Raw genomic sequence first — 16,392 nt, 5'->3', positions numbered from 1 at the left:
GATGCCCTGAGCTGTCTGACAGCAGACAGTCCTATTCAGGTTTGGGGGAGATGCTTTTTAGCTGTTCCAACAGGTAAACTACATGTGGCTCATCCCTTGTTGAGCCGCCCAAGCTTCACCAACCTCCTGATGAAACTCTTGTAATTCGGACATGCTGGAATTGGTTCCCGGCATCAACAGAACCTCAATTTGATGAAAGGCTCTGCTATATCATTTCTTAAGAAAACACACCCATTTCAATGTATGTACGTTCTGCTTTCCTAATTCTGAAAAGTCCACTGAATGCTCATCTGGACTCCCATGTCAACTTTTCAACTTCCAACAGCAAAAAGTATTGTCAAAACACCAAGAGTCGCTGAATAACAATTTTGTAGACAACTTTCCCCCCCCCCCCCAATATACCAGTCAATCATTTTGGCCCACTGTTATTTTGAACTGTTAGCTCAATTTAGAGAAAGTCACCTAAAGTTCAATGAAATGTAGCTTGTACGTGAGTATAGAACATACTGGAGAGTGACTTTTTTTTGGTTGTACTTGGCCAAAAAAAAAAAAAAAAAAATCAAAACTTAGTTGAACAAAACAAAATGTATGCTGGGCATCATCATTGAAATTCTAGAGTGAGCTTCAGGCACGGCTGCATCCAGCCCTCGGGTCTGCGTTTCTCACCGCTCCGTTTTCAGAGTTGGATTCATTTTGAGGCAGGAAACCTGAGGACAGAGTGACCCGCGGGCTCCTCATCCTGCAGTCGATCGGTTCAGGGGGAAGAGGCTGCTCCCTTCTACAAGTTTTGGGGAAAGACGGCGATGGGCTTTCCTTTTCTAGCTCAGCGCCCGTTTCCGTTCCTGAGTGGACCCGAGGGTCAGGGCCGCGGTGCTCTCCTTGCTCAGCGTTGGAGCTGGCGCCGGAGTCCCCCGCAGCCCAGCATCACCCGGGGAAGGAGGGGAGAAGCCAGGTCTGCAGAGCAGCCCAGGGTGTTTTATGGGATTTGGGGGTTGGGGGTGGGGAGCTGCTGGTGTTGGCAGAGACGCATGAGGAACCTGTGCACTCAATTAATTAAACGGGGAATGAAGCGTATGCCGTCAGGCGAAAGTACCGCTGGGCAAAAGAACTGCAGTTTAGGGCAGGATCCTCGTCGTTGGCCGAAGAGCCACGTAAAGGTGACTTGCAGAGCCTTACGGCGGAGAAGGGTTCCTTGCTGGAAAAGGCCGGGAAACAGCCTCTCTAGGACTAGTTAGTGCCTCATCCGTAAGATGATTGTCTGGTTCACAGCAGGTGCATCGGTGCACTTTTTGTGTTGAATTATACGGATGCAGAAGGCATTACTATTGGACAGTGTTTGCATAATGCAAGTTAATTGCACCCTGTAATTATGCTAATACTGCAATTAATTTATAATAGAGACAGGGATTAGTCAAACTCCCCGCCCCACCCCCCGCCTTAACCGGGGGAAATTGGAACACTGAATTACGGCTCACTGAAAGTCGTCTTTAAATATACTACGTATTTCTGGGGTAACCACATGAATAGGTTTAAACTCCACAGAACCGGAAAAATTAAGCTAATGGCTTTTTATGTAATCCAAGGGAGTGGGTGCTTTTTAGCCACATTTTCATCAGGGCGGTTTCCTGATCTCCTTCATGTGTGTGGCCTGTGTGGCGTGGCTGTTTCCACCGAGCCCGTATTGAACGGGGGCTCTCTTTCCACAAAAGCTGGAAGCTGTTCGTCGTTTTAGAGCTTTCGATAGTAACATGAAGTCTTTCAAATGGTGCGCGCGGCTTTTCGCATAGTGTTTTATAGGTACTTTACTTAATCATCCGAATATGTTCTAATTTATTAAAATACTACAGTTAAGAACTGGGACTCGTAATTTTTGTCTTTTGAGATGAGGAAGGAAGAAGGAAGGAAGGAAGGAAGGAAGGAAGGAAAGGCGGAGGGAGGAGGATAGGAAGGACAGAAGGAAGGTGTTTAAAACATGGAGGATATTGGGACAAAATTCTGTTTCTAAAGTACTTGGTACTAAAATCCTTTACTTTCATGTTTTAGAAATAGTCCTAGTGTTAGAAGATAAACTAAGTAGGTGTTTAATTTAAAAAGTGAAAACTCCTTAAATCTGTAAAACATTGGACACATATAGCCGTTAATTAAGTTAAATTCTTTGACACCTTTGGCAGTGACTTAGCTGCCTTTGTGCCCGTTCACACCTGAGGTCTTCATGCGCGAGCTAGCCGCTGTCACATTTGGTGGGTAGACTCTATACTAATGAAAGGGTAATATGCTAATTAGACCTGGAGACCTTCTGGACGTCCTTCCGGACAAAGCCATGGTGGCAGGGCCAAGGCAGAGGCGGTTAGGAGTGATCAGGCCAGAAGGGGAGGGCAGTTGGGGGCAATCAGGCTGTCGGGGGGGCAGTTGGGGGTGAGCAGGCTGGTGGGGGGGCAGTTGGGGGCGATCAGGCCGGGAGGGAGGGGCAGTTGGTGGTGAGAAGGCCAGCGGGGGGGGGGGGAGCTGGGGGCAAGCAGGCCGGCAGGCAGAGTGGTTAGGGGCAATCAGGCAGGCAGGCAGGTGAGCAGTTAGGAGCCAGTGGTCCTGGATTGTGAGGGGGATGTCCGACTGCCAGTTTAGGCCCTTGGGGTCCCAGGTTGGAGAGGGTGCAGGCTGGGCTGAGGGACACACCCCATATACGAATTTCATGCACCGGGCCACTAGTATACTATAAATCTGACGAAGGGAAAACCAACCTTTTCCTAATCCAAGAGTGAGTGAGTGTGGTTATCTGGGAGAAGGGCGGTGAAGGCGGAGGGAATATGAAGTTCAAAGGTCCTGAGACATGATATCAAAATCTAAAAAAGCTCATAAAATACTCTAAAAATGAAAAAGCACACCACAAGGAAAGTGACAACTATAAAATAAATATTTAATAAATCAAACACTTGCAGTTCAGGAAGTGTACATTTCAGAAAAAGAGACAAATTGTTGATAGTCCAATTGTCAAAAGTATAAAAAAAGATCATTGCTGTTAAGGCTGGTTAAAATTATCATTACCGTCTGCTATTGGTACAAGTCTTTTAGGTATCTCTTTCTAGGACACAACTTTAAAAGTGTGTATGAAATATTCAAAAGATCAAGTACATTTTGACCTCGCTGTTTCACTTCGAGGAAGTCACAGTGAAGGAATGATTTGAGATGATCACAAAAATTTATGTACAAAAATTTGTATTATACTTTTATTTATAATATGAAAGTATAGAACTTTTAAGCCATCCAACAGGTGAAGGAATAATTATTATGAATATCTAAGATCTATTTTTTATCTACCAGGCAGTGTGATTACTGCTATGTGTGAATTATCTCATTTATATCTTTCTAAGTTCATATGATGTATAAGTAGTGCTTATTTGTTAATTTTCCTACCACTGTGTTCATTAATAGGTCAGATTTTCCTTGGCGGACCTCACCTTTCATCGTATACTAGAGGCCCGATGCACGAAGATTCGTGCAAGAATAGGCCTTCCTTCCCCTGGCTGCTGGCACCGGCTTCCCTCCGTCACCTGGGACCCGGGCCTTCGCTCTGGCTGCCACCTTCCGCCTTCGCTCTGGCCGGAGCCGCCTTCCTGTAGCTCTCTCCAACCCCCCAACCCCCCCCCCCCCCCCATAGCAGGCATCCCGCCCTGCCCCAGCCGTTCTGCGCCTGCGCGCACTCTGCCCAGAGGCCTGGAGTGGCCATGGCGACAATGCAAGCGTCCCAGCCCGGCTGCCAACATCTTTGTCGCGTCAATTTGCATATTCCCTCCTTATTGGCTGTGGGCGCCGGCATCTTTTGTCACGGAGTGACAGTCAATTTGCATATCCCGTCTTTACTAGATAGGATAGTAGCCGTGTGATTGGAGAACAGACCGTGTCTGAGTCTCTAAGAATCCACTCTGATTGGTCTGTCAGTGATGGCATACCCCCAGTGATTGGTTACGAATGTGCATGTTACCTTTTTGGTCCAAAGTGAACCCCAGAACGTTTGATTAGTAACTAGCTGGAGAAATGCTCTTTCTCCCTGGGCTCGCTCTCTTGTTCTGCTCAGGCTCCCTCGGTCTTCCTCCTTGCTTCACCATTCCTCCGAACATTGCTAAGATTGTCATCTCTTTTCCTGGTCACAGCTATTGTTCTGTTAACTCCCATGGCATCACAAGCATTTCTCTACCCTGGTGTGAATTCACTCCGCCACACACTCTTCATTAAGTCAAGTAGCTTTTTAAGCTGTGACCAGTTGTCCCTACTCTGGATTCATCTCGATGGCTCGGCTGTGTTTTCCACAAAATACACCATTTGGGAGGTCAGGATGCGTGAAGAGTTCATGTTCAAAAAGAACGGAGACTTTGCCTTCACCTGTTCGGCCTGAAAACATCATAACGTTTCACAGAAGCGACGTGTTTTCCACCGTTTTTAGCGGAAAGAGTGAATGACTCGATCATTGTTCTCCTACGTCACCTAATTAGGAAAGCGTCCCGCTGGTGACAGTTTCTAAACTGCTAAAAGCTTCATGTCAGACGGGGAGGAAAGAACTAGGTTGAATGTGTGGTTAAATCGGTAAATTGAAACCGGTATCAATTCTGAAATAGTTCGTCAGGCCTCACCCTCTGTCACTTCTTCACTGTCCTGAGCGCTGCGGGGAGAGGGCGCGGAGTGCAGGGGAGCAGGAACAGGTGCTGGGAGCTCTGGGTCCAGCCTGATGTCTCCGAGCAAGCCAGCGGCCGGCGGGCTCCGTCTGGCTCTTACCACAGCATTGCCCGCTCCCCCCCACACCCCGGCACCGTTCGGGGTGCACCGCCCACAAGTGCGGAAGCCCGAGCCTCGTTCTGTTTGCACCACCGTGTGACAGACACACACGCTCTCAGGAGCAGGGGCTGGTCTCTCCTCCTTCAGGGTCTCTGCAGAACCATGTCTGCTGCGTGACCTGCCCGCTGCGTGATCTTCCTCAAACACGTGTCTTATTGCACCGCTTCCCTGTTAGGTCGGACCCTTGTCACCGTCAGGGAACTCTAATCTTCATAGCCTGGCACCAGGGCCTTCTCGGTCAGGCCTTCCTTACCACCGAGATTTCTTACGAAACAGCCTTTCCTGAGCATCTGCGTTCCAGTCCCATCCACCGACCGCCTGCCTGTGGAAGGAGGCACGCTTCTTCCTCTCCCTGCGCCTCTGTTTCCGATGTCCCTGCTGACAGCGCCCCAGTCTGTTCACGGAACCACGTCCAAACTGAAGGTCCAGCCGGGCTGGTGTGGCTCAGTGGTTGGGCATCGACTGTGAACCAGGAGGTCACGGTTCCATTCCTGGTCAGAGCACAGGCCCGGGTTGCGGGCTCGATCCCCCGTAGGGGGCGTGCAGGAGGCAGCTGATCAGTGATTCTCTCTCATTATTGATGGTTCTATTGCTCTCTCCTCCTCCCTCCCTCTCTGAAATCAATAAAAATATATTTTAAAAAATAAACGAAAGGTCAACAGTTCCGCCTTCTCAATGTTTCTTCCACACCTGACCTTTCCATTAATGGAGCTCTTAACACGCTGGCAGACGCAAGGGAGGATGTCGACTGCTCTCCTCTCCCTAATGACTGATATGATGGGGCATTCAGTCGGTGCTCAGTGGACGTCCCTTTAATGACTGATATGATTGGGCATTCAGTCGGTGCTCAGCGGACGTCCCTTTAATGACTGATATGGTTGGGTATTCAGTCGGTGCTCAGCGGACGTCCCTTTAATGACTGATATGATGGGGCATTCAGTCGGTGCTCAGTGGACGTCCCTTTAATGACTGATATGATGGGGCATTCAGTCGGTGCTCAGTGGACGTCCCTTTAGTGACTGATATGGTTGGGTATTCAGTCGGTGCTCAGCGGACGTCCCTTTAGTGACTGATATGATGGGGCATTCAGTCGGTGCTCAGTGGACGTCCCTTTAATGACTGATATGATGGGGCATTCAGTCGGTGCTCAGTGGACGTCCCTTTAATGACTGATATGATGGGGTATTCAGTCGGTGCTCAGTGGACATCCCTTTAATGACTGATATGATGGGGCATTCAGTCGGTGCTCAGTGAACGTCCCTTTAATGACTGATATGATGGGGCATTCAGTCGGTGCTCAGCGGACGTCCCTTTAATGACTGATATGATGGGGCATTCAGTCGGTGCTCAGCGGACGTCCCTTTAATGACTGATATGGTTGGGTATTCAGTCGGTGCTCAGCGGACGTCCCTTTAGTGACTGATATGATTGGCATTCAGTCGGTGCTCAGCGGACGTCCCTTTAATGACTGGTATGATGGGGCATTCAGTCGGTGCTCAGCGAACGTCCCTTTAATGACTGATATGGGTGGGTATTCAGTCGGTGCTCAGCGGACGTCCCTTTAATGACTGATATGATGGGGCATTCAGTCGGTGCTCAGTGAACGTCCCTTTAATGACTGATATGATGGGGCATTCAGTCGGTGCTCAGCGGACGTCCCTTTAGTGACTGATATGATGGGGCATTCAGTCGGTGCTCAGTGGACGTCCCTTTAATGACTGATATGATGGGGCATTCAGTCGGTGCTCAGCGGACGTCCCTTTAGTGACTGATATGATGGGGCATTCAGTCGGTGCTCAGTGAACGTCCCTTTAATGACTGATATGGGTGGGCATTCAGTCGGTGCTCAGCGGACGTCCCTTTAGTGACTGATATGATGGGGTATTCAGTCGGTGCTCAGTGAACGTCCCTTTAATGACTGATATGATTGGGCATTCAGTCGGTGCTCAGCGGACGTCCCTTTAATGACTGATATGGTTGGGTATTCAGTCGGTGCTCAGTGGACGTCCCTTTAATGACTGATATGGTTGGGTATTCAGTCGGTGCTCAGTGGACGTCCCTTTAATGACTGATATGGTTGGGTATTCAGTCGGTGCTCAGTGGACGTCCCTTTAATGACTGATATGGTTGGGTATTCAGTCGGTGCTCAGCGGACGTCCCTTTAGTGACTGATATGATGGGGCATTCAGTCGGTGCTCAGCGGACGTCCCTTTAATGACTGATATGGTTGGGTATTCAGTCGGTGCTCAGCGGACGTCCCTTTAATGACTGATATGGTTGGGCATTCAGTCGGTGCTCAGCGGACGTCCCTTTAGTGACTGATATGGTTGGGTATTCAGTCGGTGCTCAGTGGACGTCCCTTTAATGACTGATATGGTTGGGTATTCAGTCGATGCTCAGTGGACGTCCCTTTAATGACTGATATGGTTGGGTATTCAGTCGGTGCTCAGCGGACGTCCCTTTAGTGACTGATATGATGGGGCATTCAGTCGGTGCTCAGCGGACGTCCCTTTAATGACTGATATGGTTGGGTATTCAGTCGGTGCTCAGCGGACGTCCCTTTAATGACTGATATGGTTGGGTATTCAGTCGGTGCTCAGCGGACGTCCCTTTAGTGACTGATATGATGGGGCATTCAGTCGGTGCTCAGCGGACGTCCCTTTAATGACTGATATGGTTGGGTATTCAGTCGGTGCTCAGCGGACGTCCCTTTAATGACTGATATGGTTGGGTATTCAGTCGGTGCTCAGCGGACGTCCCTTTAGTGACTGATATGATGGGGCATTCAGTCGGTGCTCAGCGGACGTCCCTTTAATGACTGATATGGTTGGGCATTCAGTCGGTGCTCAGCGGACGTCCCTTTAGTGACTGATATGGTTGGGTATTCAGTCGGTGCTCAGTGGACGTCCCTTTAATGACTGATATGGTTGGGTATTCAGTCGATGCTCAGTGGACGTCCCTTTAATGACTGATATGGTTGGGTATTCAGTCGGTGCTCAGCGGACGTCCCTTTAGTGACTGATATGATGGGGCATTCAGTCGGTGCTCAGCGGACGTCCCTTTAATGACTGATATGGTTGGGTATTCAGTCGGTGCTCAGCGGACGTCCCTTTAATGACTGATATGGGTGGGTATTCAGTCGGTGCTCAGCGGACGTCCCTTTAGTGACTGATATGATGGGGCATTCAGTCGGTGCTCAGCGGACGTCCCTTTAATGACTGATATGGTTGGGTATTCAGTCGGTGCTCAGCGGACGTCCCTTTAATGACTGATATGGTTGGGTATTCAGTCGGTGCTCAGCGGACGTCCCTTTAGTGACTGATATGATGGGGCATTCAGTCGGTGCTCAGCGGATGTCCCTTTAATGACTGATATGATTGGGTATTCAGTCGGTGCTCAGCGGACGTCCCTTTAATGACTGATATGGTTGGGTATTCAGTCGGTGCTCAGCGGACGTCCCTTTAGTGACTGATATGATGGGGCATTCAGTCGGTGCTCAGCGGACGTCCCTTTAATGACTGATATGGTTGGGTATTCAGTCGGTGCTCAGTGGACGTCCCTTTAATGACTGATATGGTTGGGCATTCAGTCGGTGCTCAGCGGACGTCCCTTTAGTGACTGATATGATGGGGTATTCAGTCGGTGCTCAGCGGACGTCCCTTTAGTGACTGATATGGTGGGGTATTCAGTCGGTGCTCAGCGGACGTCCCTTTAGTGAACTAAGTTAGGCTCCAGCTGACCTTAGGGCCTGGGGGACAGTCAGGCCAGCACCTCAGTGAAGAGGCTCGCCTGCCGGGCAGTGACTGCCCCAGGCCCCCATGATGTGTGCCCGCTGCCTAAGCGTGGGGGTGGGGGTGGGGGTGGACGTGGGGGTGGGGGTGGGGGTGGGGGTGGGGGTGGGGGTGAAGGGGGGGCAGTGGAGCAGACCTCTCCCAGGAAGGTGCGCGGGCACGTGGCCTGGCCGGGGTGACGTGGCCCGACAGCTCGTTAGCGGACCGGGCTGGCTCCCATGGGCCGGTCAGGTGGAACGGTGGAGAGGAACAGAAATGGAGTTTCTTTTTAAGGAGAATTCCATTCATTCCGACTTCACTGCACACAAACGGCAGAGCAACAACAGGAATTAACGACGCCTGTGACGGTTTCTGGCTTGAGCATTAGAATGAGGATTGTACTGTTTCCTTAATTAACGTCACAGGACAAAGAAGAAAAACAAGTGAAAAAAGACAGTTATGGGCCAGGGACCTGATTTTGTATATTGAATTTAGATGCCTGTAGCGGATGAGAAATGAATATTCTTTTCTTTCTTTCTTTTTTTTTCTTTTTTTGCAGCATTCTACAAATTAGATTGAAATATTGCTAAAGTGTTGGAGCCAGCTGAGAAAAGAAAAATCAGGAGTGAATGATTTTGGAAAGGTTTTAGGCGATGATAATGGTGGTCTCGGTTTTATTTGGCGTAGAAACACCTTTTGCGTGGCTTGCTTGCTTAGTTTGGCTTTATTGGGGATGGAATGGTTAAAGATGGAAGTGTTGCATTAACCAATGGAAGCATTTGGTCACATTGCAACATCAATAATGTTTTCTGAAAGCTAACACTGTTGGGAAAAATGAAAGGTTTGGTCGGCTTCTTTTGACTTCATAAACATTTTTAAATTTCATGAGACTATGGAATAGATGGTGGCAAAAGAGTATAGAATTGAATGCATTATGCTTCTAACATTGAAAGAATCATTTGAATTGGAAATCAAGATTTTTATCTTTTAAAATAAAAATATGTTCAAAAGAGCAGCTCATAAACACCTCTCATTTTTGGTGAAACTATTTAAAATGCCCCGTACGCCGAAACCGGTTTGGCTCAGTGGATAGAGCCTCGGCTTGAGGACTGAAAGGTCCCAGGTTCGATTCCGGTCAAGGGCATGTACCTTGGTTGCGGGCACATCCCCGGTAGGGGGTGTGCAGGAGGCAGCTGGTCGATGTTTCTAGCTCTCTATCCCTCTCCCTTCCTCTCTGTAAGAAATCAATAAAATGTATTTAAAAATAATAATAATAATAATAATAAATAAATAAATAAAATGCCCCGTACAGGAGCAGAGCTAATCGCGTCAGACATGGAATAATGCGGCCACTTCCGAGCATGTCATCTTCCTGCAAAAAGAAAGACAAAAGTAGGCCCACATTTATTCTTGTTTTCCAGTCCATGTTTCTCTGCTGTTCTTTATTCCGTCACATCTCATAACATATTCCAAGTTGAAAAGTATTTCCCACAGTGAGCATGGATTTCAGTCAACGTGAGATAGAAATAAATCCGTGGGGATGTTAACTTGAATTAAGTTGAGTAGTTTAAGGAAAATATTTACTTTGCCCTAATATTTTGGAGGCTTTTTTTTTTTATTTTTAACTGTCTGGTTAACAAAGTTACGTATGTTATCTTGGGTGATTTCTTATTTCAGAGACTAATAGTTGCACAAAATAAATAGGGAAATTACCATTTTGCCCAAAACAACAACAACAACAACAACAATAAAAGAACTAATTCTGCCTTTCCCTTTTTCTCCCTCTTCCCAAGACAAAGAGACGAGCTGGTGAGTCCCTGGGGGACTCATGGCCCAGTTTCCCGTTACCTTAGCCGTGTCCTGTCCGGGTGAACAGATCCACGTCCAGCGATGGAAGAATGAGATAAGCCTCAGTCTTCACATCCTGAGGAAAGATCACACTAATTCCATTACTCACTGACCCTACAGCCCGTTGACGCTAAGAGAACACTATATGATTTCATAAATATTGGCATTGCTGGGTAGATAAACGTATTTTCATTAAAATTATAAATACCGCCCTAGCCGGTTTGGCTCAGGGGATAGAGCATTGGCCTGTGGACTGAAGGGTCCTGGGTTCGATTCCAGTCAAGGGCACGTGCCCAGTGGGGGGCCTGGAGGAGGCAGTCGATCAGTGATTCTCCTCATTGATGTTTCTATCTCTCCCTCTCCCTTCCTCTCTGAAATCAATAAAATATATTAAAATAAATAAATAAAATTATAAGTACCTATAAATGCTCTTAAAATACACCCTGCTCCTATTTCAATTCAAATTTTAAAATCGCTGCCTTCTATTTTAGATACTATTAATGGCCGGCCTATAACCCTCCTCCCTTAGACTCCCCTAACTCATCGTCTTTACTTGAATTATTCCTCAGCGTTTGTCTCTGGGGCCGCCGGAAGCAAGGTGCCTTCAGTTTTGTCTCTAAAGTTGTGTTAGAAAGTGAAGAAAAAAAAATAAAAAGAGTCAGCGGGCAGGTAAACAGGCTCCTAAGGAAAGCCGTGTTGAAGATGGAAAAGGGAGCTTGCGGACGGCACAGATGCGAACGGCATGAACTAAAACCTCTGAGATCCGCCTTCAGTGTAGTTTAAACGAGTAAAGATACAGGTCCGTCTTCGCCAGGGGCCTCTGTCGAAGTTACGGAAGGAGGCAGAACAGAACGGATTTGTTTTCATATATTTGTCCCTCCCCCCTCCCCCCTCCGGCCCCAATAAAAACACACACTCGTGGCTCTTGCGGTGAGAGGACATACTGAGCTGTGCCCTCCGCGGCTGCGACCTGAAGGCAGGGCCGGGGCAGGTTTGGAAACACCACGTTCAGGGAAGAGCCCTGCCTGTTGGCATAGAGATGTCAGCAGCTGCACCCACCCAGGGCAGTTCTCCCTACGGCTTCCCCCGGGGTCGGCGTGGGTGTGGGAGGCAGTGGCCCTGAGCAGGAGCAGGGCCCGGACAGGAAGTCCCCATCGGAAGCCCGGGTGCCCAGCCATAGACCATGGCAGGTGGGCCTCGCCCAGGTGACCTTCCTCCCCTCGCATATGGATGGTCATGTGGTTGGACCCCTGACCTTTCCCCCTGGAGACAGCATCTGGGCCTCAGTTGTGTGTCAGCTCCAGGCCCAGGAAAGCAGCAGCACCAGCCCAGCTGCCCCAGGCCCAGCTGCCCTGGATAATGCCCCCACCTGGTGCCGGCCAATCAGTGGAGCCCACAGCCTGAGAGGACACAGCCTGAGAGGACACCCCTGGAGAGTGCTGACTGTCTACTGAGATCTTCCCCTGGGGCCTCCCCTACCACCTCCGCCTGAAACCCTCAGGACAGGACCCAGGGCTCCAGCCTTCCCTCCCCCGCCCCCCTAAGGCGAGTCACCGTTCCCTTCCTCACCCCCGAGCTCCCAGGACCCTCACTGGCCTCTGTGACCTGTTTGCTACGCCCACTGAGCCCCACTGCTTGTAGGACATACACCCTCCTCCTCCGCCGTGTCCTCCCATCGGAGTCCTGGCTCTGCTCTCCCAGCCAGAGCCCGGCACCCAGGCCGCTGCCCCAGGCCGGCCTCACCCCCGGGTCCCCCCTGGCGCCTGTCCCACCGCCTCCAGCAGGAGGGCAGCTCCGATGGACGGGTGCTCCTGCATCCCCTGTCCCCTCTCCCTCCCGGGCGGGGCGGGGGCTCCATCACGCTGCCCACTAACCCGCGAGGGAGCAGAGAGCTGGTGGCCGTTTGGGGGGGGGGGGGTGCTGTCTGGGGTTGAAGCATCGAGGCCATCGCCTGGCCGTCCAGCTCTTTGCCGCATCGAGCCACGTGCTCCTCTACCTTCTCAGAAACACACGTCCTTTCCCTGCCTTTCCCATGAGGCAACGGCCTTGACCTTCCGCAGGAGACGACTGGAATTCTAGAACGTGTATTGCGACCTCTAAATTGAGACTCACATACGTGTAGTTATTGATTAATTCTAAGTCCAGTTTTAATTTGATTTCTAGGTCTGTGATTCCGTCGGACACACCGAGGAGAGCGGGGGAAGGAGGACGCGGCTGCCGCTGCGGGATCGGAACCGCCCCGTCCGACGCCTGTCCCCGTCCCGGCCCACGCAGCCCGGTAAGAAGAAGGAGACTTTGTTCACGTACTTGACACCATTTTGAAAAAAAAGACGAATTACAAAAATGTTTTTATTTGGTACCAAACATTTATAAAGAAATTGGTAAAATACGTAAAAGCAAAATCACACATGAGCCTGTTTTCTAAAAGTAACTTCTATCACTTTTGTTCTCTGTCATTTGATTTTTTTTTTTTGCTTTGTTGGTTTTTCCCTTTATACAAGGTGAGATAATATTCTGTGGATTCTCTGTTGAATTTCTTTATTTTTGTAATAATCTATTTTAATCTATTTCATCAGCCATTTTTGAAAATGTTTGCTGACCCATTGACTTAAATATATCTATATCTATATCTATCTATATATATACATCTATATAGATGTGTGTGTATATATATATATTTAAAGAATTTTCCTAACAAAACCTAGTTTGTGTGGAAGAAAATAATTGAAAGTTAAGGTTCTAAGTTTTTGTTGCAAACAGTAGCACCCTCTTCTCACACGTGTGCAGCCACTGTGTCCCTACGTAACGCAGCCTAGATAAAGGGCGTAGTAGGTGTGCACGCAGCCTAGATAAAGGGCGTAGTAGGTGTGCATGAAGCCTAGATAAAGGGCGTAGTAGGTGTGCACGCAGCCTAGATAAAGGGCGTAGTAGGTGTGCACGCAGCCTAGATAAAGGGCGTAGTAGGTGTGCACGAAGCCTAGATAAAGGGCGTAGTAGGTGTGCACGCGCCTAGATAAAGGGCGTAGTAGGTGTGCACGCAGCCTAGATAAAGGGCGTAGTAGGTGTGCACGCAGCCTAGATAAAGGGCGTAGTAGGTGTGCACGCAGCCTAGATAAAGGGCGTAGTAGATGTGCACGCAGCCTAGATAAAGGGCGTAGTAGGTGTGCACGCAGCCCAGATAAAGGGCGTAGTAGGTGTGCACGCAGCCCAGATAAAGGGCGTAGTAGGTGTGCACGCAGCCCAGATAAAGGGCGTAGTAGGTGTGCACGCAGCCTAGATAAAGGGCGTAGTAGGTGTGCACGCAGCCTAGATAAAGGGCGTAGTAGGTGTGCACGCAGCCTAGATAAAGGGCGTAGTAGGTGTGCACGCAGTCTAGCTAAAGGGCGTAGTAGGTGTGCACGCAGCCTAGATAAAGGGCGTAGTAGGTGTGCACGCAGCCTAGATAAAGGGCGTAGTAGGTGTGCATGAAGCCTAGATAAAGGGCGTAGTAGGTGTGCACGCAGCCTAGATAAAGGGCGTAGTAGGTGTGCACGCAGCCTAGATAAAGGGCGTAGTAGGTGTGCATGAAGCCTGGATAAAGGGCGTAGTAGGTGTGCACGACCCTCCCCGTGTCTGAAATAGGCGCATCGTTGGTAGCCGATGACGAGTGTCCGTCATCCAGCGGAGGCTGGTGAAGGCGCACCGTACAGGGAGCCCCCGCACTCCGGCTGTTGGGATGAGGTGGGGACCGTGGACAGGAAGGCAGAGAATCGCTTCCCGTGTCTTCCAATCTTCGGTAAAACCTGGCAACGTAAAATCCCATTCAGTTCCTTAGGGCAGGTGGGTGTGCTGAGTGCCGGGAGGAAGGGCAGGGAAGGGCGATGCTGATGACACTCGGGGGGCGGGGAGGGGGCTGAGAACACGTTGCAGGACGGCACCCGTGTACCTCGTGCGGAAGTGCAAGGCCGAGGAAATGGGGCCGAAGGGAAAGTTTCCGTTTGAGGCTGTAAGTCTCACCGTTCGGCTCACGCAGGTCAGCTTTTAGGAAGAGGAGAAGGTACTGCCTCATGGACATCGAAGGCTCCTGGGCAGACGGTGTGAGGTGATGCGGTCGTTCAGGACCGCTGGGGGGTGAACGGATGACACGGGGGGTGAGTGTCAGGAAAGGCGCAGAGAGGAAGCAGAAATGTAAGTCCTTCTGCTCCCTCCGCGGGAAGGGGTCAGACTAATGGCACTCCCGTCTGGAGAGAGTCCCTAGGGCAGGTCCCCAGCGGAGAGCACATTCACATCCTGTCCGGGCTGCCTCAGGCCTCCGCTGCGGTTACCTGCAGAAGAGACGACCTGTAAGCCATCGCAGGAACTCCAGAAACCGTGACCGTAGGTCCTCCGTTTGAAGTTTACATTCAGTGCATCTCTCTAAGGAAATGGTGCTTCTGTGCTAATAATTAATGCTACTCAAGGTCATCTTTACCTGTATAATAGCAACACTGGTTTTCATTTAGGGAAGACATTTAAAGGGAAACAAAAGTTGTGTATACTTATGTAATACTAGAGGCCCGGTGCATGAAATTCGTGCACGGGTAGGGTCCCTAGGCCTGGCTGGAGATCAGGGCAGATCAGGGCCTTCTGGTTGCTGGCCAGGGCCTTCCTTTGTTCCGCGCCGCCCCCTGGTGGTCAGGGCACGTCATAGCGAGTGATCGAACTCCCAGTCTCCCAGTTGAACTCCTGAGGGGACACTTTGCATATTAGCCTTTTATATCTATCTATCTATCTATCATCTATCTATCTATCTATCTATCTATCTATCTATCTATCTATCTATCTATCTATCTATAGATATATATAGATATGGTTGTAATGAATGGTTCCTGTGTAAATCCATTGCTCTTTGAATGAAATAGTGAAACCTGGCCAAGTGATGGTCATCAGCTATGTGAGTCTCTATGTTGTGAAGTGGTGAACTGCATTGTGGGTCTTGTAGTGCAAACTAATTGTGTATGCTCTGAGGTGTCACTTACTATACCAAAGCCTTCCCTGATTTAGAAGTAATACCTTTATAAAATGGGTTGATGTGCTTTTAGAGCATGATGCATGGAGAACATTTTTAAAAGGACATTTTTTATACATAAAGACAACTGAGTGAGGGCAAAAGAATAGGGTTTACATTAGTGAATCCATACGGAAATGGGAGTGGCCGTCTCAGAGAAGGAAATGGGCAAGCATGAGTCGTAAATTGCATGCCTGGTTCGTCAGTACGTGGTCTGACCGTCTAAGCTGCAGACTTTTTGACCAGGTGAGCATCTATGAAACAGCACCCACGAGTACAAGCAATCTGTATCACGTAGTAATCACACCCACGTTCCAAGAGTTTCTATCAATTACCATTTTTAAAAAAATATATTTTTATTGATTTCAGAGAGGAAAGGAGAGGAAGAGAAAGAGATAGAAACATCAATGATGAGAGAGAATCATGGATTGGCTGCCTCCTGCACACCCAACACTGGGGATGGAGCCCGCAACCTGGGCATGTGCCCTGACCGGGAATTGAACCCTGACCTCCTGGTTCATAGGTCGACACTCAACCCCTGAGCCACACCAGCCAGGCACATAGTATTTTTAAAATCTGTAACGGATTTGAAGAATTTGGCACATTTATTTATTTATTTTTAGATTGGGTATCTTTTGACTTAGGAGGAAAGAGAGTTGTGAACTAATAGAGTTATACCACCTGAGCCAGGTATTTCATAAAATATCTTGAAATATACATGGGGATATGGATTGTACATTCTTGAATGGTTAATGAGGTATTTAATAAGTCAGAAAAATGACTACTTCTGGACTTAATGTAGAAAATAAATTAGATATATTAAATAAATTACAAAGCATTTTTCACTTGATTTTGAAAACTGCCTCAGTGTCTGAGCAACTTAATAAATCACAGATCTGGATCCCGTTATGTAAGCTGTCA

At 48.9% G+C, this 16,392-nt stretch overlaps 1 protein-coding gene across 2 annotated transcripts in view; it reads left to right on the top strand.

Annotated features, from left to right (window-relative positions):
* GULP1 (GULP PTB domain containing engulfment adaptor 1) overlaps positions 1-16,392 on the top strand; it is a 146,985-nt gene that overhangs the window by 46,119 nt on the left and 84,474 nt on the right. For both annotated transcript variants that reach the window (XM_054723376.1, XM_054723375.1), the window contains exon 2: positions 12,609-12,723. The gene's annotated coding sequence lies outside the window, so the exon portion shown is untranslated. The remainder of the gene's footprint in view (positions 1-12,608; positions 12,724-16,392) is intronic.

The sequence above is a fragment of the Eptesicus fuscus genome, chromosome 11, assembly GCF_027574615.1.
Source record: "Eptesicus fuscus isolate TK198812 chromosome 11, DD_ASM_mEF_20220401, whole genome shotgun sequence".
Taxonomy (NCBI): domain Eukaryota; kingdom Metazoa; phylum Chordata; class Mammalia; order Chiroptera; family Vespertilionidae; genus Eptesicus; species Eptesicus fuscus.
Note: the sequence above shows the minus strand (reverse complement) of the source record. Positions and strands in the feature narration are given on the sequence as shown.